Here is a 21,807-nt window from a genome sequence, read left to right on the forward strand (position 1 = left end):
AGCCCCCTTTGAGTTGTTTTGGTGGTTGGGTGGAGGACGGTGAAGCCGAGTGTAGGAAAGAGGATGGAGAGAGCCTAGGGTGCGCCCCACCTCTGATTGCGTAAATGCCTTTATCTTATGGAGTTGACCCCCTACCCTTTGCGTATGGTCTCCCCGGATGATGGGAAACTGACAGAAACTCGATGCCAAAGTGGGTTGTTCACATTGATTGGCAGGGAAAGTGCAAACAAAGAGGTGCATCTCCCGGAAACAATGATTTTGGAGATTCCCCCCCCCCCCCGAGACTCGTGCGCGCTGGGGAGGCGGGGGATAAAAGGGTGGTGGGCGGGAGGGGACAGGACGGGCATCTCCTGGGGAAAGTTTGGAGCGAGGTCGCGGGAGGAGAGGGTCGGGGCAGAGTTGCGTTGAACTGGGGACTGAGCCGCCCGGGCCGCCTCGGAGGTTCCGGAGCCGGGCGGGAGATGCGGGGAGAGGGAGGGGGCGGGGAGGGGAGGGGAGGGAGAGAGGAAGAAGGGGTGAGAGGGAGAAACCTGCCGCCGCTCGCCGCCTCTTTGTCTGCTCCGGGACTTGGAACAAAAGGGGGAACTCTGATGAACTCTCTCCTCCCCTCTCCCCCGGACGCCCGGGTATCTCCCTCTCGCAACTTTGCCGCGGCGACTTTCTCCGCTGTCAGGCCACACAAAAGTGTCGGAGCGCCTCGCAGACTGCAGCAAGGGAAATGTCCCCTGAAAGTCCGACGAGGTGGGGAAGAGGTGAGTGGAAATTGTTGTCTTGTTTACCTCTCTCCCCTTTAGCGCTCCCGGCTCCCCGCCCTTCGGAGGACGGAGGCGTAGTCCGGTGGTGAAGTTTGGCTGGTAAGTTGGACCTCCTTTCCCTGTTTCCTTCTCTTTTGTTCTTTAACGAACTTGCAAAGATTGTTTTATTTGTTGTTTCTTAATGGGCAACAGCCAGACAGGCATTTCTCTCCAGTGCCTTTATTACAGGAGGAGCTGGGTGGGGGGGCGGGGATGGGGCCAGGGTATCTCAAGGGGGCATTGCCTTGCTTTCTCCCAGCTGCGCCCATACCCGAGAAAACTCGCTGAAATGGATGGGGACAAGTCCAGGGTCACCCCCACCCCGCCCTGACTTTGCTCATGCAAAAGAAAGAGGTGTGGAGGTGGGGGTTTCATAACTTAATTGTCTGCGCAGAGCTCGGCAGGACCAAGGCACAATACGAAATCTCCAACAATAGAATGCAGAAGAGGTTTGGGCTGCAGGGGAGTGGACACTTGAGTTTGTGGTCAAGGGGGGTTAGAGCAAACAGGTAAGAGTTCAGAAAGTTTTCTGTGGGGCTGGGGTAGGGTGGAGGAAGCCACAGGTTCCCCACTGACAGAGATGCAGGGATGGAGGGATGGGGCCTGGACCACTGGTTCAGTCGGCCATCCTGACCGCTCCTTCCAGTTTCTCGACCCACCCAGAATAGCCTATGCAATCCCGGAGATCCACTAGCACCTCTCTCAGGGAGCCCCCCTCCCCGCCACCCCCATTTCCTTGCATTTGAATAGAAAGGGGACCGAGAGCCCCAGAAGCTCCCCAGACCCAGCAGTCCGCCCCGCCTTTTGTGTTTTAACCTTTTGTTTCTATCTGCCACGCCCGCCCAAAAGGGGGACGGCTGTGGCTGCTGCTGCCTGGCGGTGAGACAGCCCGATTCCCTCCTCATTTATAGGCCAAGGGAGACTCCCCAAACTGCTCTCCCAAGTAGCTTCACTTCGCAGTCTTTCTAGTTCGGTTGTTGCTCCAGCTCGACCACTCCACGACTAGGAAACACGTCCACTTACTAGGAAATTTCTCTTCTTGCTTTTCCACTTTCCCATAAAAGTTGTTTTTCTGTCCCATCACTTGGTGAAGAGACTTACATTTAGGGACAAAGTTGGGAGTTGGTGGAAAGTGGGCACGCGTAGTTGGCTCAAGCTGTCACCCTGTGCTCCATTATTAGGAGCGTGGGGAACAGGCTTCTCCCATTCAATAATGCAAATTTAGGTCATTATCTTCAGGTATGTTTTCTGGGATCCTTCCAAATACCAAGGTGATTTATCACCTTCTCTGCTTTCCTCTCCTGTCCCCACCCCCGAGCTAGAGGCTTTCCTCACACCCCTGCATTCAGTCACCTGCCTTTTCAGCTATCAGACTAATGTGCTGCTCATACCTGGAGGAAACACCCAAACACAGTCTATTTTAACTTGTTAAAGTTAAGATTTTGCACAGTATTGTATAGAAGAGCCATTATTTAAAACTTGCAGCTAGCAATGATTCAAGCACCAGAACTATGTATATGAAATCTAGTACCGTTACGGTTACTAATTTTTTTTTTTTTTTACTTTAAGAAACTGAGTGTGTAGAATGACTTGGAAGCTAATGTTAATTAATTTCAATTGTATAGGTGCGATCATTGTCATCAGCATTTAGAAAGCATCACGCAGGGCATTGACGTCCATACTGCACTGTTCTTACTGGATCTTCCTATCAGTGGACATTATTGGAAGTACCAATGCTGCGTCAAGTCCTTCCTGGATGGAAAGTTTTCAAACTTCTTCATTTGGAGTTATTTAAACATGAGGATGTTGGGATTTTTGATGACGCCTTCCCTATGTGGATTACTACAATTTGGTTACTGGCAATTCTCTACCTCAAAGAAGGTATGTTTCTTTTTCAATACTCTTCAAGCAATCGTTTTGGGGCTGGTGCTTATGCCATTTGAGAATTGTCTAGTTGTTGCCTGATCAAAGTGATGTATGATGTTGGATTTCCTTGTTTTGTACTGGTATTTGTAGGTTCATTTTTATTTGCACTGATGATTTGGGTACTTCTGATGAAACTTTACTAATTTTACACTGGGTCCCTCAACACTAGCGCATATAATGAATGTAGATTATAAAGTCTCTACGGAAAGTTATAGAACAATGATGGGTCCAATGAGCACATGTCCTATATTGTTTCTGATTCTTTTTATTTTTAAATCTGGCAGTGGATGTTTATATATTTGTAGAATTTTGTAGATTGCATTATTTTTATTTTCACTTTTGATATTTCGTTTTAGTAAACAAAATCCAAAAGTGGCCAGAAATAAATGATTTCCTATTAACGGGAGTCACTATAAAGTACAAGTTCATTCAGAAGGAAAACTTGACCCTGAATAACAACAGAGGCTGTAAATTTATTTAATCTTTATAATATACATCAAGTTTTTATATTGTTCACTAAGAGCCTGGTAGTCCCTCTTTTAAGTCCTTACAGTTCATTTTTGTTAATCTCTGTGAGGAAGCAGTTAAAAGTTCACATAAATACTACCGGTAATATAAAAAGTATTTTGATACAGAATTTACTTTCCTTGTCTAGCAGTCATTTGCCATGGAAAGTGAGAGTTTCCTTTGTTTAAAATAGGTTGATTTGAAATGATTTAAGTTGTTGGATTTGATTCTCCAAAATGATTCACATTCAAGGTAGTTTAAAATCCTACAGATGGAGAATATCATGGACATATTACGGTGTCGGGAAACGTGAAGGTCTGGTCAAAGATGATAACTGGGACTTGGAAATGTTTTCATCCTGCTGTAGGTCGAAAAAAATACTGTGATTTGCTCCTTTCTAGTTGTATAAACTTGGGCAAACTCCTTAACTTTCCCAGACTTTAATTTATTGTCCATAAAAGGAAGGTTAGGTTAAAGAAATTTTGGCTTTCAGATTTTGTGATTTGTTGATTGCTCTTGTAATTAAGGTGCACCGTCTCTTGGAAGTTTAAGTTGTTCAACAATAGACTTAGTGACATGGAAAACTTCATATACATTAATAATCATTATTTCATATGAATACTTAGGTCAGGGAGTATTAGTTCAGGAAATATGTTTTAAATTTTTTGTAAAGTATACTTTCAGCAAAGTGTGCTGCATGGAAACGCCAGATTTCCTCAAATGTTTTCAACAAAAGTTATCTGTTGGAATATTCGGTGGGGGGGTGGGTAGAGAGTGCAGTGTTATTTCCCAGAAGGTGTTTTACCTACAAGTGTCTGAACAGAGTGTGTTTGAATTTGTTCTAATGGCCACCCAGAGTGGGGCTCAGACATGGGCTTGGAATGAAACAGACCCGAGTTTGAATCCCAGCCCAGGCAACAGCTCACTGTGGTGCACTGGCCAGGATATTGATTTCCTTGGGTCTCTGTTTCCTCACTTGTAAGTGGGGATCATAATACTTATCCCATGGGGTCATTGTGGGGAATAAATTTTTAAAAAACATATATGTAAGAAAAAACTTAATACAGGGATTAAGATCTATAAACATATAATAAGAGGTGCGATCATTACGTTTCACAATGAATTAATGATGTCTTGATGCTTTCAACTTTCTTTGTTGACTGTCTTACAGGTTTCAAGCCACATTAACCAAAAATATTCAGTTCAGTTGGATACAAGTTTTTACGTATTCAAATATTTTTTTCTGTAAAAATATGTTCCATTCACTTCTTTTATCCAGTTAAGTGTGGATTAATCCACTTCAACAAACATTTCTTTTAAAGTCTTACGTGTGCAAGCATATAGCTAAAGGTTATAGCTTCAACTTGGGAGTATGTTGTCCTTCTGTTTCCTATACAACTTTCTGTAAATTGAGATAATAGCAAGTTTCTAGAGCCAATTTACTCAAATTCTCTATTTTCATTGCTAACCGTGATGAATAGACTTAGATATAGTTTTAATATTGTCGTTCATTCACTTTTCAGCGATAATATAAAGGGATGGTCCACTGGTTTCTTGATGAGGACATTAAGAACTCTAGCACATTTTCTGATATTTGTTTTAATAGAATGGTCCTTACTTACATTAATAGCCCTCCCCCCCTATAAACAACACTTAGAAGAATGGCATGTCATTGTGTAATAAAGTTTAAAGTCCTGTTTTTCATTCTCTAGATCTGGGATTTAACAAGACATTGTTTTTTTCCAAGTGATGATTTAGTTTGAGGAAGATCATATTCATTTACCCTTACTTAGGAAGTTTATGATGGGAAGGTTAAGGTATGCTTCCTCTCATTTGTAATTTTAGTTACCTAGAAATGATAATAATAAGGGGAAAAGTGGAATAAATTGATATTAAGATGGGAATTTTTTTGGGGGGGGTTGTATCCAAAACTTTTTGTCTGTGGACAACATTGATTTTAATCAGCAGACTATATATAATTAGTATAGCAATATTAATATGTAATTTGTAATTACAGAGTTTAAAATGATAAATTACTTTATATTTTCTATCTGATTTTAATTCTTAAATTATAACCAAATATACTTAATAACTTTATGAGAAGTATCAAACTTTATAGTCTTGGTTATTTGAAACCGTTGATGTGGACTAGTTCCAATTATTGAAACTAGAGCAATATACCAAGTTGTTCACAAAAAACTTGCATAGTAAGAAAATCTAAATATTCAGCTCTGCCTCCTAAAAATGATGAATACAATACATATTAAGCATCTTATAAGTAAAGCATTTATTTAGCTTTGAACTTTATAATAAGTCTAGGAGGTGATTGCCTGCATATTGTGTTGTATTTTGAATACTGTTTCTACTTACATATTGGCTATGAGTTTCTTTAGGTATATTAGGTGCTCCTAAATTTACTTTGCTTTCTTCTTTATGGGCTCACATTGGCTGATATTTAATTGCCAGCCATTTCTAAGAACTTTGATGGTATTTCTATTCATTACTGTTGAAGATTCAGGTGTTTACAAATATATTGATCATGAACCTATGAAACCTACTTTGGCCATCCATTCTTAACTCATTCATTTCTTTCAAGTAATATTTATTCAGTCCCTTCTGTGTGCCAGGCACTGTTCTAAGCCCTGAGGATACAAGAAATAAAAATCCTGCCCTCCTGGACCTTATGGCAGTGACAGTAAAACAGATATTAAGATGTGGCGACTATTGTTGAGAAAGCTAAACCAGAGAAGAGAGATAGGGAGTGGGGGAGGCGAGGTTGCCGTCTTCAGTGGATTGGCCCAGGATGACCTCATGGTGAGGTGAGCTTTGAGGAATGATCTAGAGGAAGGGAAGGAATGAGCTGTGTGGTGGCGGGTAGAGGAACATTTGGGCAGAGGGGTGACAAGAGCTTGGTCGATCAACAAAAGCAAGGAGAGAATTAGCAGCTGGTCGGTGGTGGGGATGAGGTCAGAGAGGAAAGAGGAATATGGGCCGCAGATCACATGGTTCTTACAGGCCATTGGGAGGACTTTGGATTTTTCACAGCCGGGAATGAAATACCACTGAGGGGTTTTAAACAATGATTGACCTGTTATAACTAATGTTGCAACAGGATGATTTGGGTGAGTGGAGACCCAACGTGGGGCAAAGGGTGGGAACAGGGAGACAACTTTTTTAAGGAAGATTTTTCATTAAGTGTGAAGAGGTGATGTCTGCTCTATACAGGTAGCAAGCAGGTGTAGTGAGAAGAGGTTGAATTCTGAAGATATTTTTGTCAGAGGATTGTCTGGTGGTTTGGATAGGAAGTATGAGAGAAAGAGAGGAGTGAAGTAGGAGTCTGAAATTTTTGGCTTGAGCACATGAATGGACCAAATGCCCATGAACTTAGACGAAGTGTGGGCTTGGGGTCAGGGAGACCAGGAGCTTAGTTTGGACCGATGGAGACACGTTTTGAGCATCTAGGCAGCTTGATACACAAGTCTGCTTTTCAGGGAAGGAATTTAGATAAGCAAATTTGGAAGGCATGAAATGCCATTGAAAGCCATGATACTGCATGAGATCACCAGGAGAGTAAGTAGAGGAAGGAAAGAGATCTAGATATGGAGCCCTCCAGATTCAGGAGTGGGGCGGAGGGAAGGGTCAAGTAAAAAAGAGAGAAGGGGCATTTGGGAGGTCGTTGCTCATTGGTAGTCTTGGCTACAGCAGTTTTGGTAAATGGTGAGAAGTCACCTCTTTTTCCCTATTTGTGTGGTCCATTATGTAACATAAAACATCTCCTCTGTTCCAACTTTATAGTTGATAACATGCTTTCACGTAGTTCATCTCTGTGACATCTCATAGCAGCCTGAGGGAGATGGGAAGGTAATGTCTATGTTTCTCTTACAGAAGAAACATTGAGACTCGGAAGTAAAGTGATTTGTCCAAAGTCACCCAAATATATGATAGAGCTGTCTTTTAACTGCAAACCCTTTGCCATTCACTGTAGGGGAGATAGTAATAATAAAACAATATCCACTATACTCTGACAGAGGTGGTCATAGCAATAGTTACCCAGTATTGAATTAAATCAAAGAGGAAATTATTATTTTTGGGGGTGCGAAAAGACTTTCTGCAGTTGGGATTTAAAAGATGCATAGCATTTTAGCATCTGGTCAAAGGGGAAGAACATTCTAGGCTTGGGAAATATGATGTGTGAAAACACGGAGGGTTGAAATAGGGGATGACAACTGGAAAGCATTTGGGATGCTTACACCGTTTGATTCATGCTGACATGAAGGAGAGTGGATGGGGGTAGGGTAGGGTGATAGCAAAGGCTCGTTTAAGCTTGAGTTGAAATATGGTTCTAATAAAACAACTATTAGCTACCATCTTTTTAAGAGAAAGTTTATTTATTTTAGCCATCTCTACTCCCTGCATGGGGCTTGAACTCCCAACCCTGAGATCAAGAGCTGCACATTCTACCCACGGAGCCAGCCAGGTGCCCCTAAGTGCCATCTTCAATGTGCCTCATGCCCTGGAGGATAGTTCTACACAACCTAGTTAGAAATGCCTGAACATACGCATATCGCCACAAATGCACGGTCTTAGTCTGTTCTGGCTGCCATCACCGAGTACCACAGACTGGGTGTTTTATAAACAACAGAAACTTATTTCTGGCAGTCCCAGAGGCTGGGGAGTCCAAGTCGAAGGCACCAGCAGATTCAGTGTCTGGGGAGGGCTGGCTTCCTGGTTTGTAGGTGGCTGTATTTTTGCTGTGCCCTCCCTGGGATCTCTTTTCAAAGAACACTAATGCCATTCATGAGAGGGCCACTCACATGACCTAATCAACATCTCAGGCTGCATCTCCAAATATCATCACACTGGGGACTAGGTTTCAACATAGGGATTTTTTTGGTGGGAGTGGGGATACAAGTGTTCAGTCTATAGCATGTATATTTTCAAAATGTTTTTCATCCTTCAACATTAAATGTCTCCGGGAATCCTATACCAGTGACAGGGACCCAGTGACTCTACCTCTAGTCTATATCAGTTAGGAGGCTTTTGGCTTCAAGTAAGAAAATACCTAACCAAAAGTGGGTTAAAAAGCAAGTGTTTTTGTTTCATTTTACTTTTTGGTTTCCCATTAAAGAAATCTGGATGATGGCTATGCAGGACTGGCTAATTTACCTAATTTAGCCGTCCAGCGATGCTGTGTTTCCTGCTTAGCTAACTTTTTCCTTTTGGTTCTGAGCTGTTGTATGTTAAGCATCATGTGTCCACTTGGGAGCCTAAGAGGTATGTACACACACACACACCATTTTTAGAACTCTGCGTCATGCCTGAAATAGCCTCTGTGCCCATTTGCTGTCAATTTCTGTTCCCACCCACTGGTCACAGGCAATCACTCATGTACTTGCTGTCTCTGTAGATCTGCCTTTTCTGCACGTTGCATACTGAAATGGAATTACACAAGTCGTTGTCCTTTGGTTTGGCTTCTTTTACTTACCATAAAGTCTCTTTTTTTAAGGACTTCTTTCTTTATTTTAGAGACAGAGAAAGAGAGAGAGAGCACGTGCACGCTAGGGGAGGGGCAGAGGGAGAGGGAGAGAAATTCCTCAAGCAGACTGCCCATTGCTGAGTGCAGAGCCTGATGCAGGGGGCTGGGTCCCAGGACCCTAAAATCATGACCTGAGCTGAAACCAAGAGCTGGATGCTGAGCTGACTAAGCCAGCCAGCCAGGTGCCCCTTGCTTACCATAAAGTTTCTGAGGTCTGTCCATATTGTTGCCTGGGTCAGTAGCTTGTTCCTTTTTATCGCTGAGCACTGTTCTGGTGCATGGAATGTTTGTTTCTCTGTTCACCAAGTGATGAACACATGGGAGATTTCAACTTCGTAGCTAACACAAACGATGCTGTTGTGTACGTTATGCACAAGGTTTTCATGGACACGCATCTTCATTTCTCTCTGGTAGGTTGGTAGGACTGGACTTGCTGTAGTGTATGGCAAATTTATATTCGACTTTTTAGGGAACTGCCAAACTCTCTTACCAAAGAAGGGGTATCCTTCGACAGGTTTGAGGGTTAACCAGCAAGGTCTCAGAGTTCCAGTTTCTCCACATTTTGGCCTTTTATATCTTTTTAGGAAGGAGGGAAACTCCCAAAGAAGTCGAGAAGGTTCTCAGGGCACCGAGAAGCCCATGACAAAATCTGATCACTAGAAAGGGGCCTGGGATTATTCAGAGAGGCATGGGCTGATCCAGGAACCTCCAGGCCCCAAGCAGAGTCTCATGACACACGTTAGTGTCAGAACAAAACCATGGGGGGATGGCTTGTGTGTAGGTGACCACGAGATTCCGCCATATGTCCATGCATCAGGCTAAAGACGTATTATTGGTATGAACATAGAAAGCAGAGCCAAATGCTGTGTTGATATGACAGTTACGACTGAAAAGGTAGCCACAAACTCAAATAGAAATAATGCGTTCTATGGCAATTCACGTTAATCTCTGCCTATCACAGGAAGAATTTCTGAAAATTAACCTGTCCAAACGAATCACAAAACAGGCGTAGCCTTGGTGAGTGACTCTGTGGGCTGTTGCTAAGCCCCTGCATTCCTTTCCTATGAAGTACCATGTAATTTTTTTTGGCATTTCAGTAACAGTTTTTTATAATCTCGGTTAAGTGTAAGTTAACAGCCACCCAATCCTTGGCTTAAGATAGAGAAAGATATTTAGACTTTGTTAAGTGTTGGACAACTTGGCAACAACTGAACCAGGACGGGAAGGAAAAAAAAAAAAAAACCTGAAACAAAACCCAAGACAGTATTTTCATAGTCTGCATTATTCTTTTATTAGTTCCTTTAAAATCTATTTTCTTTTTTCTTTTTTTTTTAAGGATTTTATTTATTTTGTTATTTGCCAGAGAGAGAAGGAGCACAAGCAGGGGGAGTGGGAGAGGGAGAAGCAGGCTCCCTGCTGAGCAGGGAGGTGGATGCGGGGCTCCATCCCAGGACCCTGGGATCAGGACCTGAGCCGAAGGCAATTGCTTCACTGACTGAGCCACACAGGGGACCCTAAAATCTATTTTCTATTGTGAGTTTTAACATGCATTCAGGAAAGGTAAACTCTCTCTGTGTGTAGGGTATTGATGCTGTCTTCCGTGGCACTAGCCATAGCACACAGGTCCACACGGTTATCTCCGTGGAATGACGCGATGTCAAGTGATTCATGCCTGAAAGTCCCTGACAATCTGAAAAGCAAAGATTTTGCTGATTTGAATGCATTGGTGAATAATTCAGATGACTTAGGCAAAGCTGTAGATAAATTATATTGGAAATTGATTTCTGTGATACTCCTGCTTTGAAAAATATTCTCCAAATCCTTAAAGAAGATACCAATGTAGATTGTGACACTTAGAATGTTGTAACTGTAGTCTTAATACTAAAATGTTGAGTTATATAGTCTCTACTTAAAAGAATCCACATAATACCATAGTTCTCTCATACTGGGCATGATTCTAGTCAAGAAGAGATGGAGAAAGCCAAGAAGAGAAATTAAGTTTCTTAATTATTGGTCTTAGTGGGAATGAAGTATACATCTTAAAATGTATAGCTCAGTGTTCTATTTCTCAGAGGAGGAATAACCATTACAGAAACCTGGGACATTTGTTCAGCACTATTTTACCTGTCCTCTTACAAAAAAAATTCATTTATTTTTTAATAAATACACCCAATGTAGGGCTCAAACTCACAACCCTAAGATCAAGAGTCACATGCTCTACCGACTGAGCTGGCCAGGTGCCCCAGTATCTTACACATTCTCATATTTGTCTCTCGAATCCCATGGAATAGGTGTTCGTAGCATTCTCGTTTTACAGGTGAAGAAACCGGAGCTCAGAGACGTATCTAGCCCAAATAGCCAAACAGGTAAATAGAACAAGGTAAATGGTAAATTAATTGGAGACTAGCCATGTAAAAAAGAAGAAGAGAGACTATAGCCTAGAGAGATCCCTGTAGAATTTTTCTGGTTTCACATTGACATGATTTACTCTCTTTCTCTTTTTTTTTTTTCTTATGAGGAAAGGAAGGGAGAGACAGGGGGAAGGAAGGGCAGCGGGAGAGGGAGAAAGAGAATCTTAAGCAGGCTCCATGCCCAGCACTGAGCCTGATATGGGGCTTGATCTAAGACCCTGAGCTCATGACCTGAGGCAAAATCAAGAGTTGGATGCTTAACCGACTGAGCCACCCAGGCGCCCCTGAGGTGATTGATTCTGCAAATACCATGTATATATTTTGAGACCCAGACATTTAATCGGGCTTAAAGGGAGGACAGTCTGCTCTGATGGTGCTTTTAAATTCCAAAAGATTATTTTACAAGCGGTGGTTGAGAAGCCAGCATAATGGTAAAACTAGTAGCATTCAAGAGTTTTATTTATTAGATTTTAATGGGATGGTGTCATTATTTGTCATGAATGTCCCAGAGATGATACATAACAATATTCCTAGAATCCCCATTCTGTAGCCAAAAAAAGAAACCCCCCAAAACAAAAAAAAAACAACCAACCCAAAAACCAACAAAACCCACAAAAAACCCAAACAGTTTCTGGATCACCTGTTCACTTATTTCTTCTTCAAGTCAGATCTCCAAGCAAGAGGGAAGTGCTTTGGGCATGGCTTACAGTAACTGAATCAGAAACACAGGGACAGGCTCCCTGTGGCTGTGCTTTGCCTTGTCCCCCTGAGCTTAGGCTCCTCCCTTTCCCTCTCTCTGTCCGTCTCTCCCACCCCCATCTCCATCTCCACCTAGATATGTATGCAAGGGGATTCTGTGCAGTAACGTCCTCTTTATTCATGGCTCTGCCCCCTATCCCCATACCTGCTTTGGTGGGCAGCTGCTCTGGGATTTGAAGAGCCTCTCAGGAGACTCCTTGTCCTTTTCCGTGGGACCCGTGGGACCTGCTCCATGCCCTCCTCCCCCCTCCCAGGACTGCCTCTTACTAGCTCCCTGGCTATTACCACTCCACTGGGGGTAACAGGATGTCTTCTCTAAAAGCCTGGGGCAGAACAAGGCCCAGCTACACGTGCTTTGCTTCCTTTCTCCTGGGTATACCCCAAGGTATACCCTGCTTGGGGTGGGTATACCCTGCTTGGATGTGACCTTTGCTGGTGTGGGTTTGGGGGGCTTCCTGAGACCCTGTTTTTCCAGACTACCTTGGAAAGAAGAAGAGAATTTGAACTTCCCTCAATACCGCCCACCAGCACGGCCATTGCCTGTACTTTTTGGGGCTTTCATTCCGTGTCTCTGAGGTCTAGTTTGCACTGGACATACATCTTCACAACTTCTGTTTAGGTTGGAAAGTGAACCCCAGGGAGTGAACGAGGCTATTGGAGGGGAAAACTGAGAGCCTCTTAATCCCCCTTCATTGGGATACAATAAGATGTAGAAGAAAGAAGTTGTCTAAAAACTCGAGAACCCCTCATTCTGTTTACCTGCCTTGCACCCCAATGCCACGTAATTGTTCTGTGCTGTGACCTCAGAACTCCAAAGCCAGGGATGGGTTTGGCGAGTGCTGGCTTCTTAGATCCCCTTTGGAAGGTAGACGTCCACCCAGGCACTCAGGAAAGGGGTTTGCAACAGTTTGTCATTATTTACCTCCTGATTCAACTTAGTGATGCAAATCCAGGGACTTGTTGTACAGATTCAAATGGTTTATCTTTGCATATCCTGGTGTTTGGTGTTACTGATGGTTTTGTTACTGGCCTTCACTGGGCCTGGTCCTATCCTGCGATTATTGCTTATCCTTGGTTCTCATCCTTATAACTCAGTCCTTAGAGCTGGCCAATTTCAGTGGGTCCTGGCTCAGGTTCTACCTCTTGTTCTTTTTATTTTTTTTTATTTTTTAAAGATTTTATGTATTTATTTGACAGGGAGAGAGATCACAAGTAGGCAGAGAGGCAGGCAGAGAGAGAGGGGGAAGCAGGCTCCCCGCTGAGCAGAGAGCCCGATTCAGGGGTCGATCCCAGGACCCTGAGATCATAACCTGAGCCAAAGGCAGAGGCTTAACCCATTGAGCCACCCAGGCACCCCATCTACTTCCTGTTCTTATGGAATCATCTTGGACCTTAACATGTTGCTAAAACAAAAAACTCATACAATATAGTTCCAGAATCAGAACTCTCTATTTGGCGTTATTCTGTCTGCCCTTTTCTCCAGGACATGGCATAGATTAAGATGCTCACATTCCTGGGCACCTGGGTGGCTCAGTCGGTTAAGCATCTGCCTACGGCTCAGGTCATGGTCCCAGGGTCCTGGGCTCCTTGCTCAGTAGGGAGCTTGCTTCTCTCTCTCTCCTCACTGTTCTTGCTCTCTATTGCTATCTCTGTCTCTCTCAAATAAATAAAATCATAAAAAAAAAAAAGATGCTGACATTCCTGAAATTTAGTGAAATACAGTGAAATTCAATCATCTAAAGAGAATGAAGTTGGGCTGAGTACGATGTTTATCAAATGTATCTTAGTGTTTTGATTCTTTTCAAAACTGTTGATGGCTGAATAGTATATGTGGTGATTCTATACTAACCAGACTATTGATTAATCCACATAAGGAACTCTAAGAATGTAGCTGAAAGAGCTTAGCTTTGCCTGGAGGCCTTCTGGAGTGACCAATAATAACAGGGCGTTTTGATTTGAGTTGCTTAAACCCAGACTGAGCAATATTTAATTCTTTTTTTTTTTTTTTTAAGAGAGAGAGGGAAAGGGATTGAGCATGCACGAGTGGGAGGGCAGGGGCAGAGGGAGAGAGAGAATCTCAAGCAGGCTCTGTACTGAGAGGAGAGCCTGCGTGGGTGGGGATGGATCTCAGACAGCGAGGCAAGATAAGGAGTTGGACATTTAACCAACTGAACCACCTAGGCACCTGGGAATTTTTAATTCCGAGCTTAATTTACAAGCGCTTGTTGCGTGAAACACTGTTGGTTGTTGATTGGCTGTTTTGGAGTGGGGGACCTGGATGCCTGGTCTGGGGGAAAGAGGGAGACTTCTCATGGTATGCTCTTTTGTATCTTTTGCATTTTAAACTGTGTGACTACATTTTACCCAGGATGAAAGGAAAGGAGGATGAAAGGAAAGAAGGGGAGGGAGGGAAAGAGGAGAGAAACTACTAATTACAGAGATTAACACATCAATTAGTCACATTTTCAAGTCCCAGTGCTTATCTGAAGTACTTTGCCTAGCTCTTGGGCTATAAAAGTATATAAAGGAACTCTTCAGAGATTCCTATATGCTGGTCTTCAGGAAAATGATCTTTAAACCTGTCAACAACACCATAAAGTAGGCATTGTTATCCACTTTTTACAAGTGAGGACATGGAAGTTGTTCATGGTAGAGCTGGGGGTTGGCCCCCTGTGTGTCTGAACGCGAACACGGTGCCATGATGCCCGTCCTAGTCAGCTTGGGCCGTTACAACAAAACAGTGCTAACAACAGACGTTTCTTTCTCTCCATTCTGGAGGCTGGGACATTCAACGTCAAGGGATGGACAGGTTCAGTGTCTGCTGAGGGCCTCTTCCCGCTGTGCACATCGCCGCCTTCTTGCTGTACCCTCACGGGGTGGGGAGAGAGAGCTCTGGTCTCTTCATTCCCTTCTAAGTGCACCAATGCCACCAAGGTGGGGGGGGGGCGTCCCATCCTCAGGACCTCATTCCGACACAATGACCTCCCAAGGGTCTTACCTTCAGATACTGTAGCATTGGAGATTAGGACGTCAAGTTGAATGAATCTGGGGGGAGACATGAACATGCAGTCCACAGTACTTCCTCTTCAACCAACTTGTATTATACAGGATCGGTAAATACCCCCCCAGCATCGGCTCACTAGCAGAGCTGGCCTTAAGCAAAGTGGCCATGTCCGGGAAATGGGATTGCGACTGCGGATGGTTCCCACCCGCTCAATCGCCTTCTCTCCCTTTGCTCTATTCCATCCTTCCTTTTGTCCTCTTTCCTTTTCTTGTTCATCCAGAGCATCTCAAGATGTCACTGCGTCCATCCATGCTCAAACCCCACCTTGCAGCCCCTCATTTAAATATCACTGAGTACCTCTTATGGGTCAGGCCTGGGCTGGGGATACAAAGTTCAGCAAAACTGGACATCGTTCCTGCCACCTTCCTTCCTTAGAAGAGAGAGAGGGTCGGTGTATAAAATACACTTGGGGTTGGGGCGCCTGGGTGGCTCAGTGGGTTAAGCCACTGCCTTAGGCTCAGGTCATGATCCCAGAGTCCTGGGATCAAGTCCCGCATTGGGCTCCCAGCTCCATGGGGAGTCTGCTTCTCCCTCTTACCGTCTCCCCTCTCATTCTCTGTCTCTCTCTCTTTCTCTCAAATAAATAAAAAAATAAATTAAAAAAATACACTTGGGTTTTATGTAGGGGTTTACTAGGTTTATGTCCCTCCCTAAATCCCCAATAGGTCTGGTGGTTCAAATTTTGCTTTTTTTAAAAAAGTAACTTCTTCAACTTAACTTTCTAGGGAATAGTGATCCCCTCTGGGTGTTTGTTTGTTTGTTTGTTTTTGTTTTTGTTTTTTTAAACTCACGGAATATTCATTAACAAAACTTCACAGAATTAATCTTTGGACAAACATACATTTTGGAAATACTGACTGAAGTTTGTTTTACAAAACCTCAGTAACTTGACAGTTTCATGTGTAAATCACAAGAAAATAGTATTTGAATTGAACGGAATTGAATTGAATTTGGGCCTTGAATCTGAGCTTTAGTCCAAAGGAGAAACGTGAGGAATTTTAGGCCTGGTAATGTGTCCTGACATGCAGTAATTTGGGGGCAGGGTTTCTGTGTCTCTCAGGTCATGTAAAAGGTAGTTGCTGACTACAGCTCTGAAAAGAATGACCCCAGGACACAACAACAACAAAAGAAACAAGAGCACTATGTGAGGTCGTAATGGAGTAGAACAAAATGTGACGGTGTACAGTAAAATGAAGAGGACAGAAGTAGGAGGCCACTAAGAGCATCTCGAATGACAAAGACTGTGGTCCAAGCGTGGCCCTTCTGAAGCTTGTAGGATCCTTTGAGAATGTCTGAGAGAAAAGGAGCAGAGCCTCACCCAGGCCCAGGAGACCAACATGTGCCCCGTTCCCCGAACTCCGGCAGAAGCTATTTTGATACCCCACAGTATCCCCTCACTTATGCTTAGGTTTTTAGGCATTTCGGTTTGATTCCACCGAGGCTCTGGGTAGCTTTGGCTGGAGTATGGTCTCCCCCGCATCCTCCCACCAATCCCCTGCAAGAGATGAGGTCCTAATATCTGGAAACTGCAAATGTTACTTTGTAAGGAAAATGGACTTTGCAGGTGTGATTAAGTTAAGGGTCTTGACATGGGAGATTTTCCTGGGTTATCCGAATGGCCCTACACCCAGTCATGGTGTCCTAACTGGAGATGGGCAGGAGGAAATCATCTCCCCAGAGTAGAGCAGAAGGTGGTGTGAAGGTGGTGGCAGAGATTGGAGTGATGTGACCACGTGCGGGGGAAGGCCAGCGGCCGCCACAAGACAGAAGACACAAGGAATGGATTCTCCTCCCCGGCCTCCGAAGGGAGCAGGGTGCTGTTGACACCTTGACTTGGGATATTGGACCTCCAGAATCATGACAGAATAAATTTCCGTTGTTTTCAGCCCTGGAGTTGGTGATGATTGGTTAAAGCAGCCCTAGGACACGAATAGGGGTTGCAGACTCTGAGGGCAGGGTAATGTCTTCTCTCCCTGTCCTTGGCCTTTGTCCAGCATGCGGAGTTCTGACCTTCACTGACACTCAAAACACTTGAGTACTTAGACGGACTTCTTCACTGGTTAAGCGATTCAGGGCCTGAAGATTTGTGTTTAAAATTTTATTGGAAGGGAAGTAAGGCAGGCAAGATCTGATTTGCAAAAGAAGAAATTAATGCCCCTGAGGCGCCGTCTCTTACGAGTTTATTGTATCTGGAAGTTGGATTTACACCACCTTTTATTGTAGCAATGCCTTTGCTATGCTGCAGTATTAATAATACCACCAAGGAGACTTCATCTAGCAGAACAAGAAAGGCGAGTCATTCCAGGCAATGGTTTGACGTCTTAATCAAATACTACCTTGGTGCTTGCTCTCTCATCTTTTGCACTGACAATAGCGAAATGACAGTGGTCTGGGATTTCTAGATCAAACGCAAAGTGTCTTCTGCTCAAATCTTCCATGAAATGCCATTTGGAACTTATGAGCTTGGTTGTTACTCAAGCAGAACCCTAGTGCATTTATTTACCGAGACTTTGCCTGAATGGGATCTGTAAGATCATGTTTTTGGGGAAATATAGACAGTTGGTTTTTACACATAGGGTAGCTGCAGAAAAACTCTCAAATCTCGGCTCAGAACACTGGTCCGGTGGTGAACATGATCCTTTCCAACAGGGTGACATCTCTCGTAGGCATTTTGTTTTTGTCTTGGAGGGAGACGAGGTCTGCTCTAAACCATTCTTCTACAGTCTCAGTTACGGAGTAAAGCCACATGTAGGAGTTAAATTGCTAGAACATTTTACCAAGTATTCTTAAACTAATGGCAAAGGGAAGGCAAATTGCACACCATGCAGCGTTGTGGTTACTGTGTTGATTTTGTTTTTGTTATATATAGCACCTACTTAGTAGTTTCCTTCCCACCCACCCACCCCTTTTTTTAAATCATCTCTGTGTGCAACCTGGGGCTCAAACTCACCACCCTGAGATCTCCAGTCACATGTTCCGCTGACTGAGCCAGCCAGGCACCCCAGTAGTGGTTCTTTTACAGATGTACCGTGAGATTTATTTTTCTTAAGCATTGCCTGATGCCGCAGAGAAATAAGATTATGCTTCTAGATTTCGCAAGATTTAGTCACTTTCATTGTTTTTAGTAATAAAGTCTAGCAGGTATTTGCACAATTACCTTATCTTCTGATGCATGTTGAAATTGACATTAGACAGTTTTTGCTTGAAGTTAACTGGCCTGGGACGCCTGGCGGGCTCAGTCAACAGAGCATGCGACGCTTGATCTGGGGGTTGGGAGTTCGAGCCCCAAGTTGGGTGTAGTGATTACTTCAAAGAAATAAAATAAAACAGAAAGAGAGTTAATCCACCTCCCATGTCCAGTTAATTCCTTGGATTGTTTCTGGCACTCCTGTCTCTTACCATACTTAAAACACACTTCAGATAAGCCCTTTAGTTTTTACTACTACTACTTACAGCTGCATTACCAGAGTATCCATTGTTGTTCGCTGGGATCTTGTTGGGAACATTCCTCATGAAATTCCCCAGAGAGAGGCCCGTGTTTGAAACATTACAATGCATTGTATTATTTTGCCTGGGACATAGCATTTGCTCAGCAAATAACTACTTGACTCAACGAAATAATGATTGAATAATGATTAAAATCCACAAGTTTTGCTGTCAGCAAAGCCTTAACTAGCAATTTCAGTGTCCTGAGCACACAGATGAATCTTGTAACTGATGTAGTGAAGATATCTTTAACAGTGTATCCAGTAATGCCCAAGAAAACTACAATGTGAGCCACAAACATGAGCCGGCATATGTCATTAAAAATTTCCTAGTAGCCCCATTACAAAAGGAAAAAGAGACAAGTGAGATGATTTTTAGTAGTATATTTTGTTTGACTCAATATATGAAAAATATAATTCCAACATGTAATTAAAACAAAAATTGTTAATGAGATATTTTATATTCTTTGGTTTTTGAAATCCTATATATATTTTGTAGTAACAGTACATCTTAATTTGGCCTAGCCTCATTTTAAGTGCTCAAAAGCCACATATGGCTAGTGGCTACCATATTGGATAGCGCATGCTTATACCATCTGGAGGCTCCTATTTTAAGTAATTATTCTTGCTAACTAGACGTAAAATTTGGAATTCGTAAGCTATTGGGTGGGATACATGTATAGTCCTGTCAGTGAGCTGATACAAAAGTTGTATCAGCTGTGCAACCCAAACAAAATTTACAAAAAAAAAACCCCAAAACCAAAAAACCCCAAGTCAAAAAAAAAACAAAAAAAACCCCAACCCCAAACCCATACCATTTAGAGATTTTGTAAAATATGTAATTTCTTTTAAGTTTTAGGGTGCACGGCCAAATTTCCATTGCTCTGAGATTCAGATTTTCCTTTGTGCTCTTGTGGGGGATGTTACGCAACTCTCCTCAAACCTCTTCTCTTCTGTAAAATGGGGATCGCGTTTGCGTCCAGGTGTAGCCACAGCATTTGCAAAGGTTTTAAGGCTGAAGCATTGCGCCACACCTCATTGTTAGTTGGCATTAGTACGGGCTCAGTTTTTTCTTTTGCACACAAAACTGCAGAGAAACATGGGTGATTTCTGCCCTGTATTTGCTGATCTCTTCATAATAGTTTTTTCCAAAGTCAACACCCCATTGTGGCAAGGACTCCATCTGATGATTTGATGAAAAAAAGATCACTGGAAGCTTGTTTCCATGGGTTCCCCGTGGGCTTCTCCAGGTACCGCTCTTGCAGGGGCTCCCGTGCTAAGAAAGCACAAGTCTGGCATTTACGGGTGGGGATTTACTTGAGGAGCCCTGCATAAACTTTCTTGAAGAATTGAACTGAATTTAGAGACTTCATTAGTGCATTGCTGTTAAACATATCCATATCAAGCCCAAATCTATTATCTAGTGCGGGAAGGTGATCATGATGGAGAATTGCTTACACACATATCTAGACTTTTCATTCTATGTAAAGCCTATTTCTCCCTCTGCTCTTTTCTGATCTTATGAATTTGGGGGATACGTGAAATTTATGATCGGAAGTTGTTTTTAGCCAGAGTTCCTTTACCTTGCTTTGGGTAAGGGTGAAACCAATGATAAGAAATTACCTGGAGACATTAGCTAACATTTCTTTTAGTCTCCTACCAAAGCTCACAGTAGCTCAGTCAAATACTTCTCCCCCTCCTCTGTTTTTAAATGATGTAAATATGTCTGGAGTGTGGCACTTCCTCTGGCTTTCCCTAAGAGTTTTTGCATAACTTCAGTTCCTTTATTTAGATGTAGTCATTGATTGTAATTCTAAGTTAGATGATGTTCATGATAAAGCCCCCACCAAGCACTTGTTCTTGGGAATCGGTTGTCAGTCTGCTATTGCTTTCATCAATAGTTAATCAGTGTTCTGATCCTCCTTCACTTGTTTGTGGAAAAACACTTATCGAGGGAAGAATTTATCATTTCAACAACGCTTGACAAACCCCTGGCAGACTTAGGGAGAAGAGTAGAAGAGGCTGGTGTTAAGATTCTTCTATTTTTAATTAAAAAAAAAAAAAAAAAAAGTTTGGTTGTCAAACCTTGCCACCCACAGCTGGACTTTGGAGAAGAAGTGTTCACTTCACGTTTGAAAATGGGCTTTGGGGGTGCCTGGGTGGCTCAGTGGGTTAAAGCCTCTGCCTTTGGCTCGGGTCATGATCTCAGGGTCCTGGGATCGAGCCCCGCATCGGGTTCTCTGCTCAGCAGGGAGCCTGCTTCCTCCCTCTCTGCCTGCCTCTCTGCCTACTTGTGATCTCTCAAATAAATAAATTAAATCTTAAAAAAAAAATAAAAAGAAAGAAAATGGGCTCTAAAATATCTTAGTAAGGGCACCTGGGTGGCTCAGTGGGTTAAAGCCTCTGCCTTTGGCTCAGGTCATGATCTCAGGGTCCTGGGATCGAGCCCTGCATCGGGCTCTCTGCTCAGCGGGGAGCCTGCTTCCTCCTCTCTCTGCCTGCCTCTCTGCCTACTTGTGATCTCTCAAATAAATAAATAAAATCTTAAAAAAAAAAAAAAAAGAAAATGGGCTCTAAAATATCTTAGTAAGGGCGCCTGGGCGGCTCAGTTGATTAAGCAACTGCCTTGGGCTCGGGTCATGATCCTGGAGTCCTGGGATGGAGTCCCATACCAGGCTCCCTGCTTGGCAGCGAGTCTGCTTCTCCCTCTGACGTTCCCTCTTCTCATTCTCTCTCTCAAATAAATAAATAAAACAAACAAACAAAAAAAACCAACTTAGTAAAAGCAACCTACTTTTACTAAATATATTTTATTGAGTGACTCTAGTAAGTACCTACGCATGTTTGCTCTTCATATTTATGTAAACAAAAAAATACGCAAAGCTGGACTTGTATGTTCTTTTTTAAGAAAAAATATATAGTTTTAAGTTCATTTAGTGAAGCATTGTCTACACCCCTATGGGGCTCGAACTCATGACCCTGAGATCAAGAGTCGCATGCTCTACCAGGTGAGCCAGCAGCCCTTGTATTTTTATGTTGCACGACCTGGATCACTTCAGTTGAAATGGACATTCATTGAAATGGAGAAAATGGAACTACTGTTAGCTTTCTCTTAAGATCCTGCTGTTAAAATATCTGGGTGTGTCTAGATCACTCTGAATGTGATGGTTTCCCTTTTCTCTGAATCACTGGTTGGAAAAACCATGCCTTTGGCTTGTTTCTGAGTAGGTGAAAGTTGGCAAGTCTAATGCATTTTCTTTGAAAAAGGGGAGATCTCCAGGAGGGTCCTTTGGCCTCTTCTCTGATCTTTTGTCTGACACAGCTC

At 43.1% G+C, this 21,807-nt stretch overlaps 1 long non-coding RNA gene across 1 annotated transcript in view; it reads left to right on the plus strand.

The window, feature by feature from the left end:
- The first annotated feature begins 529 nt into the window (after nt 1-529).
- The window catches only part of LOC116869979, a 137,070-nt gene continuing 115,792 nt past the window's right edge, over nt 530-21,807 (plus strand). The window contains exons 1-2 of the long non-coding RNA XR_004383161.1: nt 530-752; nt 2,420-2,675. This is a non-coding gene — a long non-coding RNA (uncharacterized LOC116869979). The remainder of the gene's footprint in view (nt 753-2,419; nt 2,676-21,807) is intronic.

Source organism: Lontra canadensis, unplaced genomic scaffold, assembly GCF_010015895.1.
Source record: "Lontra canadensis isolate GAN:19392208 unplaced genomic scaffold, GSC_riverotter_1.0 scaffold21, whole genome shotgun sequence".
Classification (NCBI taxonomy): Eukaryota; Metazoa; Chordata; class Mammalia; order Carnivora; family Mustelidae; genus Lontra; species Lontra canadensis.